The following is a 22146-nucleotide window of genomic DNA, read 5'->3' on the forward strand; positions in this document are numbered from 1 at the left end:
AATGGGCTGAAGTCACCTACGCTGCTAGAGTCAAATGTGCATCTGTGGCTCCATGGGCCTTTCCCTGCACTCTATCAGCTGGTCTGACCTGTCAGCACTAGGCAAAGCCAGTTCCCAAAGGCCCTATCCAGCCACATTCGAGGTTGTATGCCCAGGGAAGAAAGCAAGTGGTGCTTTTATCATGGCCTCATCCTGTAAACCAAATGGTCAGAGGCTCAGAGGTCAGAGGCCATGGTAGCCAAGCCCACCAGGCTTCCCAGTCCGTCCTGCCTCCAGAAAGGATCAGCTCTTATGAAGCGGCCTTTGAGGCCCTCCCTCTCCCCTGGGCCCAGTGGAATTGATGGGACAGGAAGCCGGGGGAAGTGGGAGGATGGGTCTAGCCCAGGGATGAAGTACAATGAAGTGTGTCCTGTCCCCAGGGCCACAGGCACACAGGTCACCCCCACAGGAAGCCCGACCCAAGCACTACCTTGGCCCACCCAAGCTTCCCGACTGAAGCGTCTCCTATTCCCGTGGGAGCCACCACTAACAATCCTACCCTCTTGAGAAAGGAAGGCGTGCCCTGACCCTGACCTGCTCTCCCTCCTGCCACGCTGTCCCACGGGTAGCGGCTTCTCTCCCTGCACCAGCCCTCACCCTGCATATGCATGACTGGGCTCCTTCAGACAACCACTGACTTCAGGCACACAGGAGACACCTCAGGGCAGGCCTGTATGCCGGAGGCCCAGATTCCAGATTCTTTGTTCAGGATCTGCTGCCAGTTCGGTGGTCCCCGCAAGCAAGTCACTTGTCCATTCTGGGCATCATCTGTAAAAAGCCAGGGACAAGTAGACACTTTGCCTAGCATAAGCGGTCGGTGAAATAAAACCCTTGGCAGAGGATGAGCTAGTGACTGGTGAGAACATCCAGACTTGGGTGACCACTCACAAGCTCCTCACACATCCCGGAGGGTGAGGAGGGCCCTCTCTCCATCTTCCAGCCCAGCAGGTGAACCATGTCTGAGCTCTGCGTTTCATAGGCAGGGGTGTCAGGTCATTGGATCTGAAAAGTGTGAAAGTGTGTGTGTGTGTGTGTGTGTGTGTGTGTGTGTGTATACATGAGCATGTAGACATGTGTGTGTTTGTGTGTGCTGTGAGGTCCTCTAACCCATTCTCCTCCCTCCTGGCAGATACCTGAGACAACCTCCTCAAAGCTGCTTGGCACCAGCCCAGTTCAGTATATATATGGGTGTCTTCCCAAGGCTTCCAGGGAGTGGGTCAGGACTCCAAGGAATGTGGGTTAAGACTTGGAAGGGTTAAGGGAGATAGAGGGGTATGCTTTGAATTAATGTACCTGTTAATGAACAGAGGGGAAGTTCCAACACGGAAACCACTCAGTCTCAGGATCCACTCTGTCAACCTGGCCTCACAGAGCCTTTGTCATTGCTTGGTGTTGTTGGGTGATCCCTACAAGTCCGACCAAGGGGACCGGAGTCTTCCCAGGAACAGACATGCAGAGGGACGATGACACAGTGCCCTGACGTTCTTAGACTGAGGAGTCGTGGGTTCTTGGGAAGAGAAATTGGCAGTGTGCACTGAACGTAGGGCCCCTGAGTCACAAAGAGACAAAGTTAACCAGAGGGCCAGGCCAACCTCGGTCTCTTCTGTGGACTGGAGTGGTTGTCCAGGGCTGACACCATGCCCCTCACTTCTTTCTTTGGGTGTCTCCCTGCCCCACCCACCCCTAGGTGGATCCCGTTGTTATATACACACACACACACACAGAGAGAGAGAGAGAGAGAGAGAGAGAGAGAGAGAGAGAGAGAGAGAGAGAGAGAGCCATGGCCCTCTGTTCTTTGTGGGAGGCACTCTGGCTGTTACACTGAGTTTTGGGTACAACCCAGAAGTACTGGTAGTGGGTGGAGTCACAGGATGGATGGTTATGAGTCAATATTGCTAAGCTTGTGTGTCATCAGACTGCATGCTGGGCTGGCTTCTCCTGCTGGCTGCTTTTTCTCACCCACATGTGTGGGCTGCTCCTCCGGATGGTGCAATGCTATGTCCAAAAGCTCAAAACAACCCAGGTCAGAGAATCTGGAGGCTCTGCTCCAGGCCCCAGGGGCCCCCAGCCTGGGGTGGTGCCCTTGATCCCTGAGATCTATTCACAGTGGCACGGAGTGGCCATGGGCACTTGAGAGCTCTCAGCCCTGGCCTCATGAGAGACTCCAGACAGTTTTGAGTGATAATGGACTCAGATGAATAAAGGCAGACCCTTGGGCAGCAGGCTGGCCACTTATGGTTGGGGTAGCCTCTGGTGGCTGTCCTCTCTACTCTCCCCAAGAGCCCTGGGATGACAGTCCTGTGGACTCAGTTCACAGTGCCTAAAGCTAGTACTGAGTCCAATACTGTCACTTTCTGACCCTAAGCAAGTGGCCTCCAGTACCTGAGCCCATATTGCCTCATTTGTGCAGTGAGGACACCAGTCCCCACCTCATGGAATTGCTTTGAGTGTGGGGGTTTAAGTGTGTTCACAGTGGATGCATATGTATAAACAGTATCTTTAGACTAGGCCTGGAGTGGGGCAGTAAGCACCATGTGTCATCCCACTGTCTCCTCGTGCCTTCCAGGCCCCCAGGGTGCGTGTTCTGTCAGTCCTAAGGATGAATGGGCAGGTGAGGGTGTTGCTTCTCACCCCGACACTGCCTTCAGATTGCTGGAATGAGAGTCTCCCCCTGAAAGAACGTGGTGGGGCGTGGGGGTGGGGGGATCCCAGCTTCTGCAGAGAAGGGCAGCTTATGCCTACAAGAAGGCCTGGCTGGCATGCTCCTAACAATCACAGGACCCTCCAGGACAGGGAAACAACCTGTAATGGGTGTGCCCTGGCTCAGGGATGGATGAGCTGATATCACATCCGTAATTGGTGCAGGAAAATGCAGAGGCTGAACTACGCTGACACCTTCCAGGGCTGGGCCTAGGGCGCCCAGGAAGGCAGGCCTATCTAGTCTCTGGCCATGCACAGGGAAGCAGATCAGGACTGCCCTTCTCTGCCCAGCTCCCTGCTGAGGGTTAGTCTCCTCCTAGAGTTTGTCCAGCCACCTGGGCACTGAGTAAACATCATCCCTCTTCCCCAGCTGGAAACTTCAGGAGATGGGAGGCAGCTGGACCAGGTTAGGAAAAGATGAAAGGGATAGGCTGGACACAAACTCCAGCACTGACCAAACAAGGTGTGGATGGGGAAAGCTGAGTTGGTGACGTGCCTAGAGACAAACTGTGGGGTGAAGTGCAAAGACCCTTTCTTCTTTAGTCCTTCAGCTGCCTCTGACAGACTCATGGGCCACCCCTGGAGAGAAGGCTGGACCCCCACTAATACCTTCCCTCCCCTTGTCACACCACAGAGGAAACTGAGGCTCAGGGCCATACAGACTGAGGCCACAGGAGAGGCATGGGTGACATTAGGGCCTTAACAAGAACAGGGCTTTCGGGCTGGAAAGATGGCTCAGTGATTAAGAGCACCGACTGCTCTTCCAAAGGTCCTGAGTTCAAATCCCAGCAACCACATTGGTGGCTCACAACCATCCGTAATGAGATCTGACGCCCTCTTCTGGTGCATCTGAAGACAGCTACAGTGTACTTAGATATAATAATAAATAAATCTTTAAAAAAAAAAAAACAAAAAACAGGGCTTTCATTTGTCTGGAGTTTATAAACCTGGGCTCCAGATGCTACTTCCAGGCACATGTGGCCAGTGTCCTCAAGGGATGCCTGCTTGGTAGGGAATGTGACTGCTTGGGGGTGGCCATGGAAGTCATGGAGAACACACAGTCCCCAGTGCTGGAGCTTGTCCAGCTTCTTGTACTTCTCGTGCATTTGAAGTCAACTCATCCAGGCCTTAATCCATCGATGGCTCCAGATGAGGAGACTGAAGAACGACCAGCTGTTTATTTGTGGGTCAAGACTAACTCTCTGGCTTTTTAGTTGCTCCCTACCCCGCTACAAAAACACACAAATAACACAAATACACACACACACAACACACACACACACACACACACACACACACACATATATATATATATATATATATATATATATATATATATATAGAGAGAGAGAGAGAGAGAGAGAGAGAGAGAGAATGAACAATTCTGCAATTCTGACTCGGCCTCTGGTCTTGGGCCTCCTTGTGTTCCCGCCGCCCCTTGTGTAAGATGGCAGGTTCAGACCAAGGCACTGATCTCTGAGCTTCTACCAGGCTGTAAATGCTGCATGTTGAAGGTCCCAGAGGTAGGGGAGGGTGCCGCTCCTGAGCAGCCCCAGGTCAGCAGTGGGGAAGAGTGATGGCAAGCAAAGCCAAGAGATAAAAATTTATTTTATGGTCCATAGCATTGAAAGTGAAACGTTCCTGCGTTGGTTCCAAGACCCATATTTTGGCCACCCTGGGCCAGGTGCCCTTCTGAACAAGACCATGGCCCCTAGAAAGGGAGAAGGAGCTGTGGCATCCTTGAGGTATATAGCAGTGGCCTGCACAAAAGGGAACTCCTGCCCAGTGTGTGTCTGGAGGTTGTCTAGAGCCTATAGCTGATGCAGTGGAAAGGGAAGTGGCCCTTCTTCCAGGAGCAAGCAAGCCTAACACAGACATTCTGCACATGCTCCTGGGGTAGCCGTGGAAGGGCCTGGACCTCTAGTTCTGGGATTAGTGTCTGGGGCCTTCCACTGAACAGGACCCATTACAGCTGTAGTAAATGTCACGCTAAGCATCTCTTAGCATTGCATGCGGCAGAATTGCATGATGCCCTTCTACAGCCCAGGAAGGCTCTCAAGGTCCATCTTCTTATGGATGAGAAAGCAATCCCCAAGAGGTTCCTTGCCCAGCATCACATAGCTCAGGAAGTGGCAGAGATGAAATCCCCGTCTAGTCACTTGATGCTGTCATGCGTTCTGAACCAGGTCAAAGGAAAAGTGATTCTTTGATGGACTGGAGAGAGGCAGGCCTGTCCCTTCCCCCAATATGGGGAGCCACTTACTGGAGCCATGGATCTCTTCTGCTTAGGGGAGTTGGCTGTGGCACTTGGGGGCTTTCAAGTGAGGCTTTCATTCTTCTTCTTGCTCTTGGTGGGATCTGGTGCAGAAGGCAGGAAAGGGAAATCAGTCCTCACCCTGGGCCCAAGCTCTAACTTGAGGGTTCCCATTTACTCTGTCTGTCCTACTCTTGGGTAGGACTTTCCTTTCTTTGGACAAGCCTCACATTCAGAAGCTAGGGTAGTGTGGGCAAAGATCAGAAAGCCATATGTGTGTCCCATGGTCAGAACATATTCTGAGAAAGAGGTAAATGGGCAGAATCGTCCCCCTTGGGCCTGGGAACAATATTCATGGTGAGCAGGGAATTTCTGGCTAGCAAGGTTCTCTACAAGATGGTGCTGGGTCACTCAAACCACAGCAAGGCAGGGTTGCAGGGATGGAATTAGTCTGAGCCTCTGTCTCATGCATATAGCTGCCCCTTCCCCGGATACCCTGAGAGCTACAACCTCAGCCCTGGCCCTCTGTCCCAGGAGGTACCCTGTACTGATAGACTCAGCCTAAGCCCAAGGTGGTGTGCCTCCAAGCCCTAGTGTAATCCCAGGCCCATGTGGATGATGGATGGACAGACAGATGAACACACACACAAGCACACATACGAGCACACACACACCTACCTGTTCTAATACCCTGGAAGCATCCACCCACCTGCCTTCCCATATCTGCTCAAAATGGAAGCAGGAGCACCCTGTCAGGCAGAGAAGATGCCGAATGCCAGCTTTCAGCTCTTTCTCGCCTTCCTTGGCTTCCGGTTTGCCTCTCCTGCATGTGCCATCCCCAGTCATTTGTTAAAGAAAAGAAGGAAATTTCCGAGGGAGAAATCGAGTGGCTGACAATGCTTAGTCGTGAGTTGACAGCTCAGTGACCTCCTCCAGTACCACATCTTTGGGTTCCTGATAGCCCCAGGGCATGAACCCGAGTTCCATAGCATGTCTCTCCTGTGGGTGGGTCCTGCCGTGTACATGCCTCGGGAACAGCTTGCAACATTCCCTGGTGCTCAGAGGCCTCTCTGAGGGCCCAGGAGGCAGATAATTGCCCTGGTCTGCACTTGTCACCTGCCCACCGCTCCTGCCCCCTCTCTGGCTCCCTGGTCAGTGGACCTGGCCCTGCTTTGATGCAGGGCAGGGCAGGGCAGGGCAGAGCAGGGCTCTACAGCAGGCTTCCCTGGGCTGCTTAAGAATCTGTGAGCAGTTCTTAGACCAAGGCCTCCTAATGATTACTCCTAGGCACCCCTGTCCGTGAGTTCCCAAACTGAGCCACCAGCCCACCTGTTTGTCACCTGCTTCTGGAGGCTGGTGAGGTACAGCAAAATCTGATCTGAAACGCTGAGCAATCCCCAAGCATGTTACAACTCCACGCTGCCTGGAATGAGGACAGCCAAGTCCTTCCTTGTGGCCTTCATGGCCCAAAATATAGATAGCTGCCCAGCTCTAATTATGCAAAGAGAAAGAAACATCGGGTGTTCTAGATGTTCTGGAAGCTCTAGAAAAGTCTCTGGCAGGGAGGGACACCTCTGTGAAGGCAGCATTATGCAGATGGTCTTTCAGGGAGTGAAGGTGGCCAGCCAGGGTCCATGGGACAGTGACAGAAATGCTGAAGGTACAGGGTGAGGTGGGAACCTCAAAATCTGCTGCTTTTGGCCAAAGGCTTTCACCTTGGGATGTGCAACTTCAGGTTTGCCTAATGGTACCTTCCCATTATGGTACCCAGGACCGTGCCACAGGCTGAGGGAGCTCACAGAGTTGTTGAGGAAGGGCCAACAGGTGGGAGGATCCTTTTGGTAGCAGACTGGGCCACACCGTGTGTGTATGTTTATCTGTGTGTATGTGTGTCTGTCTGTCTGTCTCTCTGTGTCTGTTTTGTGTGGCCCTGTGTGCTTTCTGTCACTCATCCTGAATCATATGTTCCAGTGCTGTCAACACAGATCTCATCTATACCCCTTTCTGGGCAAAGCTAGACACCGGCCAGAAGTCAGCTCCTGCCCGTGTGCATTTCTCCAAGAACATCCTGTAACATCCCTTGTGGGGCTCCCTGAGAAAGGTTGGAGACAGCTCTGGCCTCCCAGCCAGCAGACCTTGGCTCCCCCAGCTCTGGAGCCTGAGTCAGGCTATCCCTGTCCAGACCCCCAAGCCACAGCTCGGCTCAGTGAATGTGAGGTCAGGGAACATGTATTCAAAGAATGCAGGAGGCAGAGCTTCAGATAAGGTTTGGATAACCATCTGGGGTAAATATTTGCCTTGTTTCTGGAGCCAGCCCCAGCCTCCAAGGAGAGACTATGGCCTAAGCTCAGGGTCACCTCAGGGGATGTATGTCACTGCAAATCTCCTAGGTGAGGAAATCTCTGTCCCCATGAAGAGTCTGGGTGGGCCCAAGGGGGCACCCATTCCTCACCCCCAGCTATTGGCAGATCAGCTCTGCAGCATCGGGCCCATCTGTAAAAAGGGGTAGGATGAGTTTTCTATCCAGATCAAGTACCAAAAGTTGGGGGGTATGGGGAGTCCTTGTCATTATACCAGGTCTTCTGGGAATGGGTGAGCCCCTGTGATAGTTCTGTGCCCACTTACCCACTTGTGACTGGAGCAATTCTGGACTCCCAAAGGTACTGTGTCTGCCATTCTTAGAACCCTTCCTCCACATCTTGTGAGCACCTCACCTCTGGCTCAGCCCTCAGGGTTGCAGGCCGGACTGCCCCACACACTGTAAGGACGGACTCTCTGCCTACTCTTGGCCTAGGTATGTTCATGCTTAGCCCCAAGATCCACAGCAGCCTGGAGCCTCCATTGCAGATGTGTAGCTTGAGCAAATGCTATCCCTTATTTAGAAAGGAGATAGGGGCTGAGAGAGGTTGAGTAACTTGCTCAGGATGACCCAGCAGTAAATAGAAAAACTAGACTTAACCTCAGAGGCCAAGCCAGGGTTCCAATCCAGACTGTAGTCTCCACCAAAACAACACCCAGTTCTTCCTGGGGATCCCTGGAATAGATGAAGATAGTAAATTGGCAATGGTTGAGGGAATCTATCTTGGCCCTGGGACAGTTCCATCCCCAAGTGATCTATCTCTGCCTTGTGCAAGACCGACCAGGGTATACTCACTCTCTCACTGTGATGGAACCTCCCACAACCACATTCCCTGTCTGGAGCTTTGGAGTCCTGCTCACCAAGATGGGCGTAGCTCTGTATGGCCTTCTCTGTCACTGGTGGACGCTGCCCTGTGGTTGGAGTCTCACCCCCACTCCCCATGGGTCCCCATCCACAGGAAACCAGGGTGAGCTCCTACTGCCCACAAGCCTCCGTGATACCAAAGGCCTTTGAGGAAGAAGACAGTGCCTCTCAGACCTGCTATTTACCCTGTGGTTTGTACTGTCTGGGAGCAGCCAAGGACAAGTTACCTCTTGTCTTCTATCCTTGGCCTTCCTAGGTGTCCAAGCTCACGCAGTCTGGGAGCCAGAGCAGAGGACACTAGCAGGACTGAGTGGGTCAGGCACCATGTCTCTTCTGTGTCCACAGCCTCATGCAGGCTCCTGGTTATCTGAGCCTCCTTCTGTTGGGTGAGGGGCCTGAGCAGGGCTACTGTATGACTTCCAGGGCCAGGCTGTTATGTTTATTAACTCTGTAGTAGCTGCTTGACCTTAGACAGTTGGGGAACTTCTCTGGGCCTTGAACATAAATTAAAGAGCATTTTTCCGAAGCTAATTTCAGCCATCGTGACCCCACAGTATGGATTCAATAAACGTTAGTCTCCAGCTCCTATCTCTTCAGATATAATGCAGGCTCATACCCCTGACCCAGGCCAGAGCTCAAATTCAGTGTCCTCCACCTGCCCCCATTTCCTTTCCAGCCTGTTTGTCCCTGTTCACACCGGCTTCAGGGAATAGAGGCATGTGTCTGTGCTGAGCCGGGTGCCCGAGTGAGAGCCATGCACCCTGAGCAGCAGGCCTGGCAGGCGTGCATCCTTAAGGCCTGGATAACACCCACTAAGTGAGCAAGGCCTTTCCACTCCGGCTTCTGTCTCCACTGCCAAAATAATCATTTTCTCTTTGTCAGCGGCTCTGCTGGCCAACTAGACTTCAGGAAACGCCTGGGCTGTGGGTGGCAGGAGGCAAGAGGCCCACTCCCTTCCCAGCCCAGCCCAGCCCAGCGGCTGCTGTGTATGAAACTCTGGTCCTCAGTTTCCTCCTCTGTAAAATGGAGCATTGCAGCTACAGAAACTAAGGACTATTTATGTTCTCAAAATAGAAGGGCTCTCAGAGCCAGAGTCTAAGAGGTGACCCATTGGCTTGGCTGGTGGCTCTGGGACTCTTGCTGTATAGAACTTTACACTGGCCCCTACAGGAGGATCCACATCAACTCTAGTAGATAAGGGTCCACACCCTATATGCACTGCCTTACACAACCTGTGTCTCATCGGGACACATGAACCTTTGTCCCTACAAATGAAGAAACAGGCAGGGAGGTTTAAGAACTATATGCCAGACACACATTTTTAGAGATAGGGTGAGCCTGAGGTTTGAACCAAGTTCTTCTGATTAGAGGCTGTACCCTAAACTCCAGAGCTCAGGAGTCTCTGGCAGCTGTGCCTGCTGGACAGCGAGAGAGCCTGGAATGGACAGGAGTAGAAGCCTGGATGCAGGGCTGGCACCACCTGTCCCACCGTCAGCCAGGCCTCCCTGCTCTGAGAGGCATGCTGCCCTGGTGCCTGCATTCCTAGGACTCAGAGGCCAGCAGGCTGGCCCAAGGAGGTACAACGCTTGCTTCTAACCACAGATCTGCTTTCCCAGAGCCAGAACCTGAAGTGGATGATGGTCTGCATCTCTCACTCTACCAGAGAGTCTCCTGGGTACCTATGAGCTCCTGGGGCAGTGGAAGGCAGCCAGAGACCACACAGTGAGGATAACCCTGCCCCATGTCACCTTGTCACCAGCAGAACTAACCGTTCTGCAGATCTGCTCTGCCCTCAAAGATCTTGGAGCAGCCCCCAGCTGGTCTCTCTACCTCGTTCTTCTCATCCAAGTTCTGTTCCCTCAGCATCCACGGGAACTCTTCCCAAATTGGAATTGGGATCATTCTCCCTCTAATTGTTTCTGCCCTCCCTTCATCTCTGCCAGAAGTTCATGCCTTCCAGTCCCTTTAGCTCTATACCTCCACATAATCTAGACACTTCGCTTCTGCTGTCCCTTCTACACAAATACTGTCCCCTGAATCTTGGCCTGCCTTTCTGATTCATCCTTCACATTCCTAATCACTCCACCCCTTGAGTCTCTGTGGGGTAGGCCCTGCACTTCTTCTCTACATCAGATACTACTGAGATTTAGTGTTTCGTCACTAGCTGTTGAAGCAGCAACCGACCACTGTCGCAGCCTGGGCATTCATGCCATGTTTGTTGAGTGAATGAGGGAGTGTCACCACTTCCTCTCGGGTCTTCTAGAAGGAGAGAGGGGCAAGCCAGGGAGATCCATTGGACTGGGAGACTGATGTCTGCTAAGGTGGGGTGTCTGGTCCTGCCTTTTATCACATGACACACCCCTTGCGGCTCCTGTCTGTCAATTTGTGCTGCCTGCTAACCTTTCCCTCTGGTATCAGTTGTGGCCATGTGCTCAGCATTGCACGGGGCCCTGCAGGAGCCGGACACACTAACCACGCCTTCTCTTTGCAGGAGGATGGACCTTGAGTGAAGTGGAAGAGCTGTGAGTGGCTGGCCAGCACAGGAACACTAGTGTCTCTCGGCTCACTGAGGTAGGTGCACATTACTGCTTTATGGCTCCCAGAGGCAGGGCTAGGGGTCCTCTATCAGTCTGAGCTATGCTAGGCCTTCTCAGCCCTCGCAGTGGGGCCCAGTGCCACCACCTGGATGCCATTGTGTCCTGACAAGTGCTCCCTTCAGCTCAGACTCCATAGCCTCTGACTTGATGTTTCTCAAATAGCTGCTGAGGCAGGGTGGAGAGTGCCGGATGTAGGCCTGACATTCCAGCCGCTGCACAGGGACACTATGCACACAGTGGTGAACCTGAACACCGGCGAAACGTGGGTATCCCCAAAAGGTGACCTGAATGGCCAAGAGGCATGCTCAGTGCTACAGTGACCACTGGTAGCTTCAGACTGTGACTCTGGCACTTGTCCACTGGAACCTTGAGCTCTCTACCTCAGTTTACATGTCTGTCAAATGGGAGTGGCATGACGAGGGATGTGCACAGGGACCCCCCCATCCCCACATGCCCCACCACGCTCTTCCTTTGAGGACCTGCCAGTACCAGGATGGGTACAAACAAGCCACCTGGCATGATGGGGATAGTATAGGCCCATCCCTTGGGGAGCTCATCAGAGTGATGGGGACCAAGCCTCAGAATAAGAGCCTCCAGCCAGGACACCAGTGTGTCTCACCCCAGGATGGCATTTCAGAGTTGATCACACTTGGCATACACCAAAGATACCTGTGTAATCTCTATTTACTCTTTGGTTCTCTGGCTCTCAACCCAGAGGGTGCAGAAGCCTTACACAGATGCTTGCTGGCCCAGAGCCCTTTGTCTCATGGCATCTTGTCCCTGGGCTACTCTGGGAGAGTGGAGATCCCTGCCCAGCTGGCTGGAGCTTTTCTGTGAAGTACAGTGTTCCAGGGGTCCCAGGGTGGGGCTGGTAGGCACCAGGACAAATGGAGACCTGGACTTTGGCACCCTTTCTGCTACAGGAACCCCAGATCTCTGCTACCCAGCTAAATGACTGTAGGCCGGCCAAACCCCTACAGCAAGAGTAAGTGTCCTTATCCCAAAATGAGCATGAACATCACCATCATGGCAGACAGACTGGCCAGAATGCTTGGAAGCCTCTAGTGGAGCTAAACTTTTGCTCTTCTGGTACCTTGGCTGTGCACTTACAATACACCACCCCCCATTCCCCACCCCCATCCCCCAAGTCCCTGGAGGAGGTTTGTATAATGCCTTATTTTCCAGAGGCTCTGCAGTTTAAAAACCCCATTGAGCTGTAAGTGGTGGAGTGGGGATTTGAACTGAGATCTGTAGGAATTAAGCAACGTGTGATGTCAGAGGACAGAGACCAGAGAGGGTCTATATAGATGCAGGGAAAGCAACCTCCACCTCTGCTTCTTCAGCTTCCCCATACTGCTCTCTGGAGCCAGAGGCTTTGCCCCACTCCCCACCAGGCTGCACATGCCCCTCTATAATAGGGCCAGCCACCCTGCTCCCCTCTTCCGAGGGGCCTACCAGCAGTCCAGTCCAGCTAGAAGAGTCCACATGGACTGCCAGGTAACCTTTTTGATTCTCCTTCACGGTGGGTTCTCTTTTCGGATGTTTTTCAAGGTAATTCATTCCCTTTCCAGAAATTGCCAGTGGCAGAGCATTAGGCAGCTGGTAATTAATCATGGGAATGGCTTCAAGTTTATTCTTTAAAAAAAAAAAAAATGGGGGTGGGCAGAAAGCCTTGGTGGAAAAAGAAAAGAAACCCTTTCCAAGGTAGGGCTGGTAATCGATACCTTTGTGTCCTAGAAACAGTGGGTGGGGGTGGAGGCAGGAGCTGTGGTCAGCACCTGCATCAGGGAGAAGTCTCATTCTTGGCCATCATCCAGGTGACTCTGGGAAGTCACTGCCTCCCTCTGAACTCAGACTTGCCACTGTAAAGTAGGTTAAGGGTAGATGCAGATAAGACAAGTGTTTCGTGGCTGTGTCCCAATGCCTGGCACACAGGGGCTGCCCTGGAGATATTTTACTGAGTGACTAGACCATCTTGGTTGCTAGTGAGCTGACAGCAGTGAAGGATGTGGTGCAGGCTACAGTTCTTTTGCATTTTGGAGTGATAGCCAGGTGATGTGTCGCTTCAGTCACTTTCTAAGTGGCAGGACAGTTTGACTCAGTGCACTTTGGGCAGGAGGGCCAGAGCCCCTGGGCATCTTCGGTTTCAGCCTTCTAGGAGTCAGAGCTATTATCAAGAGTGCACGTGATTGCTGGGCATGGTGGCACACGCCTTTAATTCCAGCACTCGGGAGGCAGAGGCAGGTGGATTTCTGAGTCGGAGGCCAGCCTGGTCTACAGAGTGAGTTCCAGGACAGCCAGGGCTACACAGACAAACCCTGTCTCAAAAAAAAAAAAAAAAAAAAAAAAAAAAGAGTGCACGTAAGCTGGAGTTGCACTTGGGTTTGGGCCGTGGCCTGGGGTCCTGGAGCGTCCCTGAGTCTAAGCAGGGGCATGATGCTTTCCACAGTGGACCTCTGGGAAGGGCCACAGGAAGATGAGCTTGGCAGGATACAATGCCACAGTAGCTGATGCCTGGACTGGCCCTGTGGCCTTGGTACCAGAACCGAACAGAGTGGGAGAGGGTCCTGAGGCTGAGCTGGTGTGGCCAGTTTGGGTCTTGATGGTACCTCTGCCTCTTAGGGGCAGGGTCTCACACCTAGGCACCATCTGCTGGTCAGATTTGGTGTGACTTGACAGATTTTCCATCTCTGCCCCACCTCTCCCAGGGACTGCATTATCTCCACCCTTCTCCTTGGTTCTCCTTTGCCCAGATACCACTCATGACTTTCTCCTTCTTAGTATGGCCACTCTCCCCACTCTGTCCAGACTGGCCAGCCAAGCCCAGTCTCCCCTCACCCCTATTCTCCTTCATCGTCAGAGCTGCTCTTTCCTTGGCACGTGTCCAGCAGTTCCTCTGCTCTGTCTTCTCATCCAGTCTCAGCAGAGCCGATACCTCCTGGGTCCTGAACAGACATCCTTGGCCTGGCTTATTGGGCTCTGTTTCTCCCTTGAAGCAGGTACCCGAGGAAGCTGGTATGCAGACCCAGGAAGGCAGTGCTCCTGGCCATAGTGCAGGGTGCAGCATTGGTCCACAGGCTGACATTTCCATTCACAGATGCTAGGAGGCAGCGTTGCTTAGGTGACTGGAAGTAGGACTACACTATCTTCTCTCTCACTTGGTCCTGCTATGCTGGCCACTTGGAATGGAGGAGGACCTCCTAGCCCATAGATGAAGATGAGGGACCCGCCCCCACCATCAGGGTCTTTGGAAACCTGGCATTTTCCTGCAGCGTTATTGAAATGTTTGCTATAATTAGAAGTGAGGTGTGCAGGAACTGGCTGCCTGATGGGAGTGAATGTGTGCTCATGAATAAGTAAATTGTCCTCTCCTGAGGGGAAGGGAGCTGGAGGAGAGCTACCAGAGAACTACAGACCTAGGAATATCAGTGACCTGGTCACCCCCGGGAGAGTCTCCGGCTGGTATCTTCTTGGAAGTGCCGACTGTGTACCTGGCATAGTTAGCCTGGCATGGTAGCTGCTGCCCTCTGGCCACCACCTCCTTTCCTAGCCACATCACAGGCCAGCCTCTGCCAGTGCCCTGGGCTGGAGCTCCCCTGGCCCTCACTGTGCCTTTCCACACTGCACCTTGCCCTGTTGTCTTTATCCAGCAGAGCCCTTTCCTGATTCTGCCTCCTGGCCTCTTTGAGGCCTGCTTCAATCTGTGCTTCATGTCTGTGTCTGAAGGGCCCTGAGTGCTTGCTCCCTCCTCTGAAGTCTAGGCCCTTCCTCTCCCGTGCTCTCACCACACCCTCTGGGAACCACCCCCGTTTCACACTGATTGTGTATCAAAATGATAATCTGTCGGGTCCACGGAGTATTTATATTTACATTTGTGTTTCATATTGAATCTTCGAAATCTTCCATGTGCTTGCTCGGTGCACACAGATCTCCATGTTCTGCCACCGGTGTGGCTTTTGAGGAGACAGCAGCCAGTGCAGGCTTGGAGGGTCTGGTGTCCTCATTTTGCAGTTAGGGGTAAGAACTAAGGCCTTGATGGGGGAGGGAGGAGCTGGCAGAGCCTGGGCCTGAAAATGGATGAAGTCACCAGAATTATGGCAGAAATGCTTAGAGTAAAAATTCACTATATCTAGAAGGAGACCCTATGTGGATTTTCTCCCATCTCCCACAGTGAGCTCTGGTAACCCCAGGATCCAGAGCCCCAAGCAATGATTACAGGCGTGAGTACATGACTCTGCCCTTGCCCTCATCCCTCTTAGCCTCTAAACTGGGAGCTGAGAGAGTTGAACCCTGACCTCCCAGGAAAAGAGTGTGTCTGACCTCCATACCTCTCACTTCCCAGCAAGTATTCTAAACTGCAGAGGTGTCCTGAGGGTGTATGCCCTCCAACTCAGGCTCTGGGGAGGATAGAAGATGCTGGTGTCAAGGAAGACTTCATGAGCCTAAAGAGAGGGTCAGGGCTTGCCCCTGCTGGCCTGGTGGGGGGCTCTCCAAATGCAGGTATTAACCCTCCATCCCCACCCCTCACCCCCAGGCTTGCATCTGGCAGCAGAGCACATTGTCCTCTGTTGCCATCAAGTCCCTCCCGCTGCACTTGGCTGGCATTGTGGTGAGCCATGGGAGGTTCAGGTGCTGGCTCTCTCCCCTCCAAGGCTTCTTCTGCCTTGGGCTTGCCGCCTCTCGCTGTGTTGAGTGTATACTGAATTGGGAACTCCCTCTCTGCCCACTAAGATTCCGCAGACCCTGTTTCTAAAGTCCTAGAATCTCAATCCCTTGGTTTTTTGCTTGCTCCTGTTCCTTTAAGCCAGCTCTCTGCTGTCTTCCCCTTTGAGTACTAGTGATTTAGTGCAGGATTTAGGAACTCCTGTGTCTTAGGAAGTCCATGTGTCCTCAGCTTCCCAGGGATGGCAACAGGGCTTCATCTGTGTAGTTCTTTCAGTGTCTGAAGGAACTGAGATGAGCTCTGAGGCTGTGTGTAGACTTGGTAGGTAAGAGTAGTGGTACTCCAAGGCATGCATCTGCCTGTTGAGCTCCTGCTTTCTAGGGTTGGGCTCCTCAATGGATTTCTCAGCTCTGGGTCCATCTCAGTACAAAGAAAATCAAAGGGCAATGGCCTCTGTGTGGTCCCAGTGGCATCTGTCCACTCTGGCTGCTGGTGACTCTGCCCCTGAGATTGTGCCACTTAATAGAGAACATGCCCTTGGGTCATTCAGGTCATCCATATCTCCTGTCCAGCATGTCTCATCCTCTGCAGTTTGTTTGAAAGAGCATAACTTTCCCCTCAGATGTTAGGGACCCTCTTTGGAGGTTTTTCAGAGTCCAGGGGGTTATGCCAGCTTGTAATCTCTGTGGTATTCTCTTGTAGTACCCTTCTATCTGGTCACTCTACTCTGTAGGGCCATCTAGCTCAAAATGACATTCACTGAGAGGTCCTCTCCCCTCCACACGTCCCCTTGAAGCCCCTTTACCCTGCCTTTCTCTCCAGTGAGAGCCAACATTCTGTACTCAGTTGTCTCCTAATCACCACACACCCAAGTCCAAAAACTTTTGGGTGGCAAAGAGTGACCCTGAGAGACTCCCACGAGCCAGAACATGAAGACAACATAGGGTATTTCTTTTTTGCAGATGATCCAAACATCCTTTATGTATGTGGCTTCTCTCAAGTGGCCTTAAAGACGGCTAATAGGGGTCACCCGTATCCCAGCCACCTCCATCGGCTCTTCCTATGGCAATTTGGTCACTGGAATGCTCAGTGCCCAATGCCAATTTTACCCCCATGGTTTGGAGTGATATGGTGTGACATCTGGTTGAAGCATGTGTTTTAGGGACAAATGTGCTGGGTTCAAGTCCTTGCTTTGCCACTTAGGAGCCAGGTCATTGTGGACAGAGGGATATGTCTTTAGCTCCCTGCCCCTCCCTCCCCTACCCATAGCAGGAGCTGGGCAACACCCATCCCCTTTATGAACTGAGTTCCACAGACTCCTGTCCCAACAGGGATGCCTCTCTACCAGACAGGAGCATTCAATGAGGTTTCCTCATTGTGAAACCCTCCACATACTACCCCCTCCCCAAAGTCCTCCTGTGAGCAGGAAGTTTTAGACTCATACATGGGTATGTTAGCAGCACTTGCCAAGCCTGCCAGTATTCAAGGACTATTTCAGACTTGAGTTAAATCCAGATTCTTGGGCTGTCTCTTAGAGCTACATTCTATGGACTGCTGTTGCATGAGCCCAAGTCTCCAAAGTGCGTGTGTGTGTGTGTGTGTGTGTGTGTGTGCATGAGTGTGCGTGTGCATGCAGTTCTTGTATGTGTCTGCATGTACAGGTGGAAATAGAGGGTTGACTTTAAGTGTCTTCCTCAGTCACGCTCTGCCCTTCTTCTGAGGCAAGACCTCTCACTGAGCCCAGAGCTTGCCAACTTCCTTAGGCTGATTGGCTAGGGAGTTTGATGATCTGTCTCTTTGCTAGCTCAGTGCTGGAATTGCAAAGGTGCACCACTGTGCCTGCCTTCTTAGATGGGTACAGGAGATCTGAACTCATGTCCTCATGCTTGTACTTACACAAAAGCCAGCACTTCCCCCTTAAGCCATCTCAACAGCTCCAGGCCTCTGAGTTTTAACAGGTAGCCTCATATAAAACCTATGGTCATTCTAGTCTGGTGCGTACCAGTGCCTACAGAGGGGAAATGGCCTAGAGATCACATGGTTCTCCTGGGAAATTGTGGGCAAGACCTGTGATTGCCTGTGGCTCCAATTTTGTCCTGATAAACTAAAGGCTTTTGTGATGTAAGGACTCTTATGCCTAGAAAGCCTTATGACAATCGGGTATCCCTGCAAGACTAGCTTTCCGTCCCATTCCCTCTGGTCACAGAACATCAGGTTCAGTGGCTTTCTGCCATCCCCAAAGGCAGGGCCTGCTACCTGTATACATCAGCAACCAGTCCTGAGCCCCAGTCTCTGGGCCAAGCCAGGACAGCTCTGATGATTCAGGCTCGCCAAGAATCTTCATACAAGTAACCAAACTGTCCTCATCTCCTAACCCGTGTTCATGCTCAGGAGGGTTCATAGGTCAATGTGGGAAGGCTGGACCTGTTCTAATTAGGCGGCTAGACCCTTGCAAGTGGCAGAGAAGGAATTTTTAGTGCTAAGGCCTTGATGCCTCATTCCACCTAGGATGATGTCAAGGCCTGGGTGATGCTGTAACTCAGAAGAGAGGACAGAGCTCCTCTGACTATTGGCATCTCACTTACAGAGCCAGCCTTGGGTGTGGGGCCTCATGAGTGACTATGCCTCATACTGGGTGGAGACCCAGCTCAATAGTTGATGTGGGACTACCACCTGAGTTCCGCACAACCAGTCTCTCCCCGCTGCACTCACCATCCTAAGTGTGTGAGAACCTATCATTTATATGGGTTGTACTTGGCCTATTCTGTGTGCTAGGAAAGAACAGCATACAGTAGTCACTGCATAAACGCTGGTGTACAGAACAAACACTGGGGTGTCTGTGGAGGTGCTGAAAAGCCAGGGCAGAAAGCAGCAGCAGCAGAGCGTTGAGAAATGAAGCCAGGCCTAGGCGACAGGGTGGAAGCCAGGGCATCTCAGCAGAGTTCACTGGAGCCAAGGGTGAGCAGTGCATGCTGGGTAAGCAGTGCCTGCTGGGTAAGGTCACCCTCCCAGGCTCTAGCACCACATTCCTCCAGACCTGACATATTCCTCCTGAGCCAATGCATCTCTCTCACCTGGATTTATAGGTTCAAGGGAGAAGAGGTACCAAGAGCTTGGCTTCAGAGTGGGGCAGCCCCTCTGGGGTGATTTGTACACAGTATTTGGTACCCCAGAGATACTTACTCACCCTACAGGACAGGAGAAAAAGAACTTTTATAGCACTCTGTCTCTGAAGGGCAAAGGACAGCAGAGTCCCTGAGAGGGTAGTCATTAGTGATGGAACAGCAATGCCATCAGCCTTTCCCGACAGCCCCCTGGCAGGTGAGGTTTGGAGTTACCCCTGGTTTACAGATGAGGAAACTGAGCTACGCTGTGTAACTCTGAGGTAGACTCACCCCCACTAGCCTGTGAGGCTGAAATGTAGTGCAGGACCCTCAAGCAGCTTTGTGGACACAAATCTGAATAAGACACAGGCTCTTAAAATCTTGTATCATTATCCATTATTTGGTATACGGGTTAGAGGCTAGCCTTGGCTACGTGAGACCCTGCCCATCAATCCATCAATCAATCAGCCCCTCAAGCAGGCCCCTTTATTACTCTTTACATACTTTCTTCCTGGACTTAACCCCAACTAGGTACAGCGCTGCCTACCTGTAGTTAGAGAATGTCTCTTCCTGGAAGCAAGCCCTTTATAGCAGAAAGGAAGCGATCTCCAGCCTTGAGCTGTGGGCCGTGTGATAATTCGGGTGTTTAAATGAACACAGGGCTCCAGGGAGAGGCATTGTCTGACACTGAACTATGTGAGTTCCCCAGATCTCCCGGCTCTGCCCCAGAATGCACTGACCAGTGCCCGGGCATCCTTCCTCAGAGGCCTCCAGGCTGTGAAGGCACAGGGCGTGGCCCCTGTGAAAACAGATTAGAGGGCTGCAGGAATGGAGGACATCCTGCTAACTCTGGCACTGAGGTAACCAGAGGCATAGGAGGGGACTAAGGAAGAATTTTAAGAATCTACTTTGATGGCTAAATGGTGAGCACAAGTGACTTACCCAAGGCCACTGAACCCAAATTTAGCAGTCAGTCGTGGTGTCACCGTGTGGGGTGCACATAACTGCTTGAGACTATGCGCTGTGTTTCAGGAGAGCCTTAATGGTAGCTATATTGGTTAGTACTTGCTCTCATTTCTTTGTGTACGCCATCTAATTTAAACTTCCTAGACGTTTGTTTTAACCTGGGCATGGGGGTACTCGCCTACAGTTCAGAGCATTGCCGGCGCCAAAGCAGGATCATCTCAAGTTTGAAGCTAACTCCAACTAGTAAGGCTATGCTTGTGGGGGGTTGGGGGACTTAACAGCAACCACAAATTGTTTGTAAACTAAGGCACTGATGGCTACGCTAAGCACTCCACCCATGGCCACACACCCACTGGAAGGCAGAGCCAGAATGTGAACTGGCCCCACCTGACTTTCAGGCCTGAGCCCCAGCCTCAACCATAGGCATAGGGAGCCACCTGCATCTTTACAGGGATAGGGCTGGCTCCCTGTTAGTTCCCACAAGACAGGGAGCTGCTTGGAAGGCCACAGCAGTGCTATCTGCAAAGCGACTGGGCTCATCTTTATTTTCTGACTAGTCGGGGTAAGTCCAGGAAGAAAGTGTGTAGAGTAATAAAGAGGGAGGATGGATCCTTGCCATTCAGTGGGAGCTAGCCTTATCCAGGAATGCCAAAATGGCCAGCATATCCCATGCTGTCAGCTGTGGCACAGGACACCCAGGTGGGAGCCTTCTTAGCATCCTCTAAGGTAGTAGTCAATGTACCCAGTTTACTGTAGCTGCAGAACCAAAGTGAGTCTTCTGTAGGGCTGCCTGAGACCCACAGCTCCTATGAGAGGCACAGGGAGAGGCCATGCTGAACTGGATAGAACATGAGACATCAGGAAGAAAGCCAAAGCTAGTCCCATAGCTGAGCACTCAGGTATAGCTCCAGAGAGACTCCTAGGAGGCCTGTCACGGGACAAAGCCCTGTGGGCACACCTTTGTTTGATGGGCAGTGGGGAGCCAGTGAACGTTGAGTTAGTAGAAGAGCACAAGGCCGTTTCTTCTCAGTTTCCATGGAGGGGACATTGATTTTGGGAACCCCTTCTACCGAATAGTTGCCCTCTTGCGAGCCCAGCCTTTAAAATGGAAGTCTAGTAAGGGTGGGGATTAACATGTTCAAACTGTTCATCAGAGACGGGATGCTAGGGTGGCGAAGAGCTCATTGAACAAGCCAAATGGAGATGTTAAGGGCCAGGGACGCTGAGGATGCAGCCACTGAGTGTCTCCTGCCTTGGGGGGAAACCAAGGCCTGGAGTTGAGAAGTGTTTGTCTAGAAAGGCCCAGAACCCTTAGAGTAAATGCATAGCTCTGGCCTCTATCTGCCACAGCTCCAGTCTGCACCTGTTCTCCTGAGGGAGATCTCTTCCTGCATGTCTCTGACCTCAAGCCAAAGACGATGCATGAAACCCGGGACAGCTCACCAGGATCAGAGCAAGGGACAGTGAAACCCTTCTTTTACCCCTAGACGTTGAGGCTGCCGCCCTGGCTGGCCCGTTACAAGTGTGCAGTGGTCCACTGGCATTGCTGCCACCCTGGGCCTAGAACAGTTCCACTGGGTTGGAAATCTGCCAGTCTGGGTTGTGGTCTGCAGGGTGCTCCTGGGTGCTCAGCTGCTCGCAGCGTGAAGTATGATGGGTACCTGTGGCTGAAGCTGCTGGAGGAGTGACATCCTGAGTCTCCGTGCAGCCCAGCCTGCACACACTGCCTAGCAGGACCTGTGAAATGAAAACATGTGTTTCCTGCTGGAGGCTGACACGGGGCTGGGCTCCATGCGGCCTTGGTAAGCTGGCCCGCTCTCAGGAAGCCCTGCACCACCCCCACCCCACCCCCAAAGCAGTGCCACAAAAACAGTGGAAAAGTGAGCCTGCTCCAAGGCTGTTTCCACTGTAAACAGTGGCTCTTCCGCTGGTCCCCAGCCTCCTGAGTCAGGGCCAGACTCCTCCACCCTGCCTGAGAAGTACCTCAGCTGCCCTCCAGCCCGACAGTGGCCCACTCATAGAAGCTCTCTGAGCGTTACTTACACTTTAGATATAAGCTGTCAAGACCCCTTTGTCTTCACGCACAGCCTGTGAAGTGAGAAGGCAAGGTCAGGAAGCACGTCGGCACACAGAGAAGGACAGAGCATGACCAGTGTCACACAGTAAAGACAAGGCTGACACAATCTTCTTCTGGGACTGCGGGTCTCAGAGAAAGATTCTGAGTGGTGTTCACTGTCTGATGCAACCTGGGTTTCTTTGAGTTTGTGCCATAAACTCAGGAAGGCAGCAGCATTTAGTGGGAGCCACATCTTCGTTGCCGATTTTAATAATGTCCTGTTTTCCTTAGTAACGCGTGTTGCTTGTGGCCAGCCTGACAGTCACAGAAGTGGAAGGAGAAAAACAGAACTGCCCTGACTCTGCCCAAGGATTCCTTCTTGCCTTGCACTGGGCTCCCCGCCCCCCCCCCCCCCCCCCCCGTCGCTTCCTAAGATCCTTTCATCTGTTGATCCATCTGTTGATCGTACGTCATGAGCAGATTTTGAGGGTCACTGTTTTTAAAAACCAGGATTCTTCATGGCCCCACGGAGAGACTGAGAGTA

General features: G+C 52.4%; 1 protein-coding gene across 6 annotated transcripts in view; it reads left to right on the top strand.

Moving 5' to 3' along the window:
• The window catches only part of Zmiz1 (zinc finger MIZ-type containing 1), a 207182-nt gene that overhangs the window by 66850 nt on the left and 118186 nt on the right, over nucleotides 1–22146 (top strand). For all 6 annotated transcript variants that reach the window (XM_085828427.1, XM_029468727.2, XM_021182703.3 and 3 more), the window contains exon 3: nucleotides 10708–10787. The gene's annotated coding sequence lies outside the window, so the exon portion shown is untranslated. The remainder of the gene's footprint in view (nucleotides 1–10707; nucleotides 10788–22146) is intronic.

The sequence above is a fragment of the Mus caroli genome, unplaced genomic scaffold (genome assembly GCF_978045245.1).
Source record: "Mus caroli unplaced genomic scaffold, Mus_caroli_1 scaffold_12, whole genome shotgun sequence".
Lineage (NCBI taxonomy): Eukaryota > Metazoa > Chordata > Mammalia > Rodentia > Muridae > Mus > Mus caroli.